We start from the raw sequence: 10,221 nt of genomic DNA on the forward strand, positions 1-10,221 counted from the left end.
CTCCTACGCTCTGTCCTATGTGTCTCTTCCTTTGGCTGATTCTCTGTGTCATTTTCCATAATAAGTTACAACTGAGTTCAATAGCTCTCTGTGAGTTCTGTGAGTCCTTTTAGCAAATTATCAAAGTTTAGAGTGGGTTGGGGAACCCCTTGAACTTGAAGGTGATGTCAAAGTGAGGACAGTCTTGGAGACTCTGCTCTCAGACTTTCTAGTTTGGCTAACTCCGGTACAAACTAAAACCCTGTTTTACATACTGCGAATGGCTTTTAAGAGCTAGTTTTTCAGAGTAGCTTTCATTATATAATTTTTTTTCCCCCAGCTACCTGCTAGACTGAGCTTCCAAGAATATTGTACTTTGATTTGCAGTGAGTTCATTAGCTTCATACCTAGGAAGTGATAGTGCTTTGGCTGTAAGAGGTTTTCCATCTTCGAAGGCACAGAGATTACTTAGTGGAACTTTGTTTCTCCTTAGGAATTTTTCCATCTCAGATAATCACATAGCTTCGGTCTTTTGCAAGGCAGTATACTATAGTCTCTACGTTGCATGACAGCTGATCTCAGCCGTCTCTCTTAGGCAGCAAGCTCTGAGGAGCTTTGAAGAATATTTAGTTCATTTTTTTTTTTCCCGATGGAGGGTTCCTTTGGGTGCATCTTGGTTGCAGGAGCCAGAAGCTCTTAAATTGCAGTTTTATTCACCTGATAGGGAGTCACACAAAATCACCATTAAGAAAGCTAAGAGCATTTGAGGCTGCACATCCCAAACACCAGTCACGTTGATGCATTCTGCCATGGTAGCAACTAGGATTATTTCAGGGGTGCTTAAATATTAATGACACTTCAGTCCCTCGGTTTATAGTTTTAGCAGTAAACCATTAAAACACTTTAGATTTAATGGAATTTTTTTCCCCTACTTTATCAATACCTCATTCATTCCTAGAGCTCCTGTGTGGCTCTTTGCTGAGTTGCATTTGAAGCTATGAGGGAAACAGGGTCTTACCAGCGAAGACCTTAAGAGTTCATCAGAGGAGAGCAAGAGGAGGACAGAATTTTAAAATAGAGCTTTATAAAAATCCAAAGTTAGATCTGCTGTGATAGGATAATTGCATCCCTAATAAATGTCAGGTTATGAAAAATACTATTGAACATTTATTTCAGTGGGAATGAAATAATTTGGAGATGAAGAATTTGTGCTGTTTATTTTTCTGCAAGAACTTTTTTCCCATAACAGCTTTAAAGTTTTAGCTATAAAACCCCAATCGCTAAGCAGATCCACCATTTTTTACATCTAGCTTTTATTCAAAAGATAACCTTTCCTTTTCCTAACCCAATTAAAACAATGTAATTAGCACTTCGTATCATCTTTATCACCTTTTGTTATTATCTGTTAAATAGGGCAACGGCTAGTGCTGGTTTCTGCTTATATGATGCTAGGATCAGGTTACAGTTCAGCTTCCTGAAATGTTCTGTGTAAATCCTCATTTTCCATGTTATAGGTAATTAATTAACTAAAATATTATACTAAATAATGTTACATTGATAGTGCTTAGCATAGGTCTCATAGAAGGTAAATGCTCAATAAATATTAGATTTTGTATTATTATATATTGTATATATTGTATATAATATATATTGTTGTATTATTTTGTTTTTATGTTCAAGTTATGACACATGTGTGCCATAGGAGAGATTTCTATCTTTGTTTCCAAACAAAATCTAGATGATGTTGAAAGTCTCCCCTCCCCCCACCAAAAAAAACCCATGAGTTTTATACCTGAGCTCACGGTGCCGCTGGGGGACAGCATTTAAAGCACTCATGACAGGAGGACACAGTAAGGGATGTGTCAGAGCAATATGGACAGAATGCCACATGGGGCCTTCTTTCCTGGTCAGCATCAGAATCAAATCTCTTTGGGTGGATTAGAGCCAATATACCACACCTACAAAAAGAAAATGTGGTTACCAGAGAGTTATGTACCTACGAATATTTTAAATTATAAAAACAAATATCAGGTAAATATAAGGCAAATATCAAAGAAATGTAGAATATTTTGGTGGTATAAACCTTGTGACGATAACGTAATAGCCAACAAATGGAAAGCATTTTAAATGATTGATATTTCATTCCCATGCTGTCCTTTAGATGATGAAGTGGTCAGTTTCTGCCTTCCATAAAGGCATATATATATATATGAAGTGACATAGATCTGTTGAAAATATTTTTGGAATGCTTTCATTAGAGATATGACTTTTCAACTTGGCATCAGTTTCTTTGAACGATGAAGCACTTGTAAAGGAGCCTGATCCTGTGAAATCGTGTGTGAATGCTGGTAATACTCCTTTGTGTGCCAGGTTGTAGAAGCGGTTTTCACTTTCATCCTTGAATGAAGTGGTTGAAACCTGACTTATAAATTTAGGCTCATGGCAGAAGCCTAGGTTATCTTTATAACATATTAAAAGGTGTGTTACCCTGTGGAAGAAGCTCAGGTATTTTAGAGTATCTGAGAAACACTATGTAAAACTCTTACAGATAACAATGGATTTTGTAAGTATTCCTGTATATTCAAAGGTTTTCCTCAATTTGTTAAAGGTTTTCCTTTAACTTTAAAATTCCGTGGTTCTATTAGGGTTTCACTTTGGCAATTCTATTTAATTTCTCTTTTGGGTGTGTGATTTTAATAGCTATACAATAAGTCCTCACTTAAGATCATTGACAGGTTCTTGGAAACTGACTTTCGCGCCAAAACACATATTAAAAAAAAAAAAAACAGTTTTACCACAGGCTAATTGATATAAACAAGAGTTCATTTCCTAAGGCATAGTTTTGGTCACCAAACTTCTAATACTGAAAATAGAGCCAAAGTTCTAAAGACCCCAAACACGTCTAATACTAAATGCTTGAAATAAATGTGACCTATACATTTAAGAAAGATTAATAAACATAAGTAATATCCTGATTTTTCTAACCCTTTCATTCCAATCCTTTTCTTCCAATCCTATATAAGAAAGGCCGGGGTTGTGGCTAGCAGGAGGCTGCCCTGGCAGCTTATGGCACAGGCGGATCCCACACTGGACAGGACACTCTTCCCTAGAAAGGACATTCACACCTGTGCACACACACTCACTCAGATCGGGGCAGTGCGGACACGCCAGGGAACCTCACGTGCACACCTCTGGGATGTGGGAGGAAACCGGAGTCCCCCAAGAAGTCCCACAGAGACATGGGGAGAATGGGCAGCCGCCACACAGACAGTGGCGGGGGGTCGACTTTTTTTCCCCCTCATCATTATAATGAAAAGACCCTGAAGGAAGCATCGTGACGTGAGGACCGGCTGTACTACAGGTGGGTTCATGAGGCTGCGGGTGACGCGCCAGTGCTGTCAGCAGGTGTTTCTCATGTGCTCTGTAATTATACATGTGGATCATGGACCGTTTTAAGCAACAGTGTTTAAAGATCCTGCTTAATTGGCTGTAAAATAATTAAATAAGGTTTTGACTGGCAAATTTATAATTCTGTTAGATGCATAAGCCAGCGTGCCTGGATGTCAATGTGACTTCAATTTGGAAATATTAGATTAATAGAACTAATTGTACTTCAGGTACAAAGTTCACTCTGATTAATAGTCTTAAAACTCTTCTGGAAGTTTAGTCAAGTAAATTTATGTTACTTACCTTTGTGCTTAAACTTTTAATTAAGACTTACTGCAAAAGTTTGAGCTTTTCACTCTTGCTGAGCTGCTCCTTTGAGCTTCTCCCGAGTTGAGCTCCTGCAATTTTTCAGTGGCTCCAGCTGCCTTATTGAACAGCCTCGCCTCATCAAAAGGATTAAAATTATGTACCGTTGTACATGCATTTGTAGCTGCAGCTGACAGGTACCCTGCACACCGTCTCTAACACTTAGCGATGTCTACTTATAACCTACTTTAGTGCTGCGTGAGTAGCTCTGATATACCGAATGTACATGATAAATGTTTTATCTCTGATTCTCATTGATCAATTTCTAAGTGATCAAATGGTTTATCTCAGTAAGACACTAATTCACATTGATCAAATTCCAAATGACCACGTTGACTCGGTTTCTGCTGAACACAAATTGTATTAAAACAACATTATTTGAACATGCTGCCTTTTCTAATGCAGGAGTTATGTTACCAGTTACATTATAACCAGAGTTATTGTATTATAAAGATGTCTCCTTCATAATGAAAAGTTTACACAAGAAGAAAAGAATGCGATATTACAGGAAGAACAGGGCTTCGGGCAAGGATTTGGGCTTTTACTAACTAATTAAATTTTGCATTTGTGTTGGGCCTTTCTTCCTCCTTTTTTAATTTAAAAGGATGTGAGCAGGAAATGTAGCAGCTGCAGCGGTGACATTTTATTCCCTATGGTCCTTGGAGCCAAGTAACATGTTGATTATTTAGTAAGAGACTTAGTAATTGAAGAGGAAAAATTCTAGATAAAGTAAATATACCTATACCCTTTGTGCATAAGTTTGATTGTAATTGCCTATTTAGAAATTTATGGCTATTTGTTGTATTTTGGGTTTTCAACATCAGCTCACCTTTTTCAACTGCCATGGTATTTCATGTACCCTCTAGAGTTTGTCCTATAGTGTTGCTGGAGGAAGATTTCAATTCTAAAATTGAAAAACAGTGTTTATGAGCTAAGAATATACTCTTTATATGAAGCTAATGGTAACTACACATTCGGCTGAAACATAGTCTTGGTTATAGAGAACCCCCAGTTCCTCAGACAGGTTATTTATTCCTGTCTGAGGAACTGGGGGTTCTCTATAACCAAGACATTCCCGACTTGTCTCTTCCATCTGTAAAATGTAAGACATTCCCGACTTGTCTCTTCCATCTGTAAAATGTAAACTATAACCGCCATTCTCTTTAGGGAATTCAAGCTTAGAAGGTTTAAAAGCTAGAAAAAAAAAAGACAATCGTCATTGATCTTCATCTAAAAAATGCTCTTAAGTAGCCGTTTCATTTGATTCTAAGACACTGGCTGCCATTTTAAGAATGTTCTAATCAGTGTGGCAGCCCCTTCTCTACCTCATCAGGGAATATGTAGAGAGTGGTCTCCCACCTCTCAAGCCACCTCTCAAACTATGAGTCTCTCTCCTTCCCTGCCCCCCCCAATCTCACCTGCCTCCAGCAATGAATTAGTTCCAAAGAGAGTGAGACCCGCTTTGGAACACACCAGTGTTTGGCAATATTTCTTACGATGGGCATGCATAATTGGTTAGATTTGTGATGAACCTTAGGCAATTAGTGCTTCTTTTTTTCCCTTTAAGATTGGAGCCCTTCTAATCAGATCTGTCTAGTTATTTCTTTTTATTCATTGGCTTGGATCCCCATACCTAGTCTACATACTTATTCTTTAAGGTGACAAATGTAAATGCCAAGAACCATTAATACCACTTGGGAGTAAGTTTTTCATCTGCATCATTTCTCTATTTCCTACTTATCCCTCACAGCATTCCACTCAATCCAGAGGTGTCTGCAGGAAGGGGCAGGGCGGGGTGGCAGGAGCGCCGTATTTATCTATTTCACAAAGAACACACGCTGCAGCCATCTCATGAACATCTGTAGTTGGTGACAAGGTCAAGAGGATCCCCATGGAAACCTCCTCATCACTTCAGGAGTACGTAGAGGAGCCTCAGGAGGTGACACAAGCCACCACGGGTAGTCAGATAGCCACAAACTGTTATAAATCCATGACCTAGGATTCTCTGTCCCAGCCATGGCAGTCGAGGTTTGTTTGGGTTGCTCTGGGCATCTTCTTTACTTTAATATCACCTGTCTGTGTCACATGTACGTTATCAAAATCAGTCCTGTTGCAGCCATTAGACTTGTGGCCATAGCACCTGAATTCATGATTCGTTCCGTGTGAGATAACAGATTGTTCTGGTTTCCCCTACAGGAACATTGGCATTGAACTTCCTTAATCAATACGTCCATTAAGAATCTAGCATACCGTACACGCTTATATGAAATATCAATTGCACACTGTTAGTTAGATGAATGAAGACCCTGCCAAAATGGTAGCTTGTTTTTTTCCCTTGTATTATAATATTTTAAATGAGAACATTTTGAGTTCTAGAGCACACAGAATTTTTTAATGTGTGTATCGATCCTTGCTTATTTGAATAATTAACTAACTTCACAGCTCGTGGTTTCTAAAAGATATTTCTCACTGGGACTGCTAAGTGTTTGCCTCTTGCTGATTCTGGATAGAGTTCATTTACTTTTTAAAGGATCGGTCGGAAATAATTTTTTTGATTTTCCTTTGATGTTTTCAAAGATGAGAAAAAATTATTTCACTTTTTGAGTGCCACTCAGCTACAGATAGAAAGCAGTAAAGCTTGTAGGAAGGCCAATTAGAGTTAATTATTGTCTAACGGACCTGCCACATTTTAAAATGTCCATGAAGACTTCTAGGAGGTAGATTTTTAAATTCTACCCTTGTGTCACATTTACAGAGTTAACACAAATTTAAGTCTTGAGCGCGGCAAAAATTGTGTTAAAGAAGTTATCTACACCTATCATTCTCAAGATAGTCCCTGGTAGTGGTTACCAGAGGGTCGGGGGAGAAGGGAGGGAGAGGTAGATGGGGTAAAAGAAATCAAATATGTGGTGACAAAAAGAAATCTAACATTGTACACTTGAAACGTACTGGATTTCATTAAATAATGTCACCATAATAAATAAATAAATAATAATAATAATAAGATATTCTCTGGGAGGTTCTATGGGTTCAGCCATACTGTGATATCTATTACATTTCATGACTCTACAGTTTGGTAATCCTATTCCAAATGCTATCAACCCTCCCTGCTTTCAACTTGATAATTAACTTATAGATGTATGTGGTTGCCCATTCACTATGCCTGGGGTGAAACCACAGCACTAATACTGAAACCAAACTTTCAGGATAATTGTGTTTGAGTGTATAATTACCAGATCATCTCTCACGGGTTTAGTCTGTCAAGGATTTCTATGCCTGGCTCTTCTGATTTTTCTTAAGCAATAAGCAAACAAAATACAAAAATTGATAACTTGGGCCTTATTATAACTGAAAAGTTCTTCTCATCTTAAGATACCATTAAGAACATTTAAAATATGGGCAAAAGACTTGAACTGATACTTCAAAGGAAGATATAAGGATGGCCAATTAGCATACGAAAAGTACTAATAACTATTAGTTTCCAGGGAATTGTAAATTAAGACCATTAGAATGGTGAAAATCAAAAATGTTGACAATAATAATTGTCCAAAAGAATGTGGACAAACCAGAATTCTTGCGTTTTGCTGGTGGGAGTATAAAATTGCAAAGTCACTTTGAAAAAAGTCTGTCAGTTTCTTAAATTTAAATATACATTTGCTCTATGACCCAGCCAATTTCAGTCTTGGTATTCGCCCAAGAGAAAAGAAATAGCCACAAAAAGATTTGTACACATATGTTCATATCAGGTTTATTATTCATAGTAGTCAAACACTGGAAACAACCCAAATGGTCATCAATGAGAAAATGGATAAATTGTGATATATTCATATACAAGAATACTGTTCAGTTAAAAAAAAAAATCGAAACATGAAGTAACATGGATGAAATCAGTAACACCATGTTAAGCAAAATGAAGCCAGACACAAAACAATATCTGTTGTGTGATTCCATTTATATGAAGTTCAGAAATAGGAGAAATTAATACTAATAAGAATCCGAAAGTGGTTGATGGGGATCCCGGGGGACTCGATCGGAAAAGAACACAAGCGAACTTTCTGAGGCATTGGGAATACTTGTTTTCTGGGTGGTAGTTACACAGGTATATACAGTGTTTACTGTAATATGAACACTTAATAATATTTAAAACACCTTAAATTCATTGTTAACTAATTTTAATTAGAAAAAAAAAAATGCCCCAAATATTGGAAAGACCCAACTTCTAACTGTAATTTATCCTAAGTAAAATAAGTTTCTTCTAATGTAATCACAGTCTTAAGAAACTTATGATTTCTCATTCTATTCCATAATCAAATTTTTTCATTAGAATTTGAATCCCTTATCTTAAAGTGAGGGCTGTTTATTCAGTGTATTTCAATGCTGTAGAAATAGAATTAATCCTTGCTTTATTTTTTCTTTTAAGAATTACTCCATTTTCCCTTATTAAATTACATTTGCCTATTATATTATCCTCATTAGCCTAGAGTCCTATAGATAGATAGTCCTGGTTAAGTTTTGAAAGTTATTTTGATAAAGGGATTTTGAAGGCAGTATTTGTAAATGAAACATCTATACAGAAACAGTGATACTTTTTAATATAATGCACTTAGGTAGCAATTCATCCTTACTATGTATCGAGTCCTGGCAAAATGCTTGAAAACATATAAAAGCTTGCAATTTGGCCCTTCCCTACATGTTGAAACGAAAGCACACATGTTTCCATGTTAGAGTGTCGCCAAGCATCCCCAACTTGCTCACATGGCTGCCTTAAGCTATTTTCTGTGCTTTCTCATTCAGTGGCCAACAGTGAAATTGCCGTGTTCCTTTTGTGAGTGTGTATGTCTAAATACTGGTAATCAGCTGCATCCCTTGAAAATTGATAGATGCGCTCATTAAGGGGAGTCCTTGCTCTTGGCTCTGTGCACAAGTCACCTCAGCCACCGTTTCTGGATGAAGCTGGCAAGAAATACGTCTGGCTTTGTACTCCTTTTCAAGGACTAAAACCTCTTTTTTTCAGGATGTTAAACATGCTTTGTAGGGAACTTACAAGCACAAAGAAGTCAGCTATTTGCCAATTACGGTATTAACACAAGAAAGACTACGGGCTGCTGTTGTGTGGTGGGTTTTTTTTTTTTTTTTTTTTTTTAACGTGCTGCCATTTGCTCTTCATTTGTTCTCTTGTGCTTTTGAGATTACACAAATAGCTATATTTGTGAGGCAGATCCATCCATGGAGACTCCGAAGTCCACCAGCCTGCCACTGGCATAGATCTCAACAAAGCTGCCTGTGTGTGGAGCGCATTCAGCTTGGTTTACGATTGGGGTTTTGAAGGTAGCATACACCTGTTTCTGCTTTCAGGATGAAAAATGAATTGCCAATTACCGTAGACATGTTCAGACATGACACTTCATATGGTAGAAGCTTGCTCAGCCTGCTTTATGCTGGGCCCCCAACTACGAAACCATCAGTTCTGAAAAAGGGGTGTGTTGGCAAGGAGAAGAAAAGAGAAGGGGATCCATCTTTGATCTGTTACTGTTTTCTGTGCCTGCGCAAGCTGTGGGAAGGAGGTCAATGCCTCTCACCTTTGTTTCCCCAGCAGAGCTCTTGAACAAGATGAAGTGATCAAAGCCGGGTGCCAGAGCATCATCACGGTCTCATTACTTTGCAAGCTGCACACCCAGATGCTGCTGTTTTCTGCATCAGGCTTCACTGATTTATATTCATAACACCTCCAGTACAGCTCATTTGGTACTACTCATAATTAACCAGTTCTTTGCTTTACACGATAGTGTTTCTCTAATACAAAAGACGCTGATGTATAGCAGAAAATAATAACATTGTTGGGTGTAGAGTGCATCTTTCAAGACATCCTGGATAGTTGACAAGAAGCAGGAATCATGTTTTGTCACTCAAATCATTTGTGGTTTGGTTTGGTTAGTCGAGTGTTTGGCGGGTATTTTTAAAGTCTTTGCATTTCAGATATTGGATTTTGCCAGCAGATGAATTTCGTCCACTCCCCCGTTCTAGGAGTTCTCTTCAGTTAGTGGATGCTGACACACGGTCCGCATTTGTTTGGTTCCTCCCACCAGTGAAGAGCTCAGTGACATATATTTACTTTGAAAGGTATTAACCTTTGCTTTGGGGAACTCAGCCATCATCAGTATCAACACAATTATCCCTCAAGGGTCTCTGATGTCCCATGCTCAGCGAGCACTGGAAATATGGAAATATAAGTCTGAGTCCCTGCCCTCAGTGGTCTTATACTTGTTGAGATCCTTAGCTCTACTGCAGAGGTGTCAAAACCTCATACAGGAACTATAACTTTTAACGTGTGTTCCAGAAAAATCGTTGACTATCTCATATATTCCAAGTAGTTTTTATAAACTGGAAATATAAATGTGAAGAAGGCATGAAGCAGTATTCGTGAGGAGACGGATTAATACAAAAATGAGTAAAATGTGGTAAATGCTAATATAAAGGGGTAAACAAAAT

The 10,221-nt window shown here is 37.9% G+C and overlaps 1 protein-coding gene across 2 annotated transcripts in view; it reads left to right on the plus strand.

Moving 5' to 3' along the window:
* The window catches only part of CHCHD3 (coiled-coil-helix-coiled-coil-helix domain containing 3), a 254,511-nt gene that overhangs the window by 203,115 nt on the left and 41,175 nt on the right, over window positions 1-10,221 (plus strand). The gene's annotated exons all lie outside the window — the stretch shown is intronic.

Source organism: Pteropus medius, unplaced genomic scaffold (assembly GCF_902729225.1).
Source record: "Pteropus medius unplaced genomic scaffold, Ma_sr-lr_union100, whole genome shotgun sequence".
NCBI classification, from domain to species: domain Eukaryota; kingdom Metazoa; phylum Chordata; class Mammalia; order Chiroptera; family Pteropodidae; genus Pteropus; species Pteropus medius.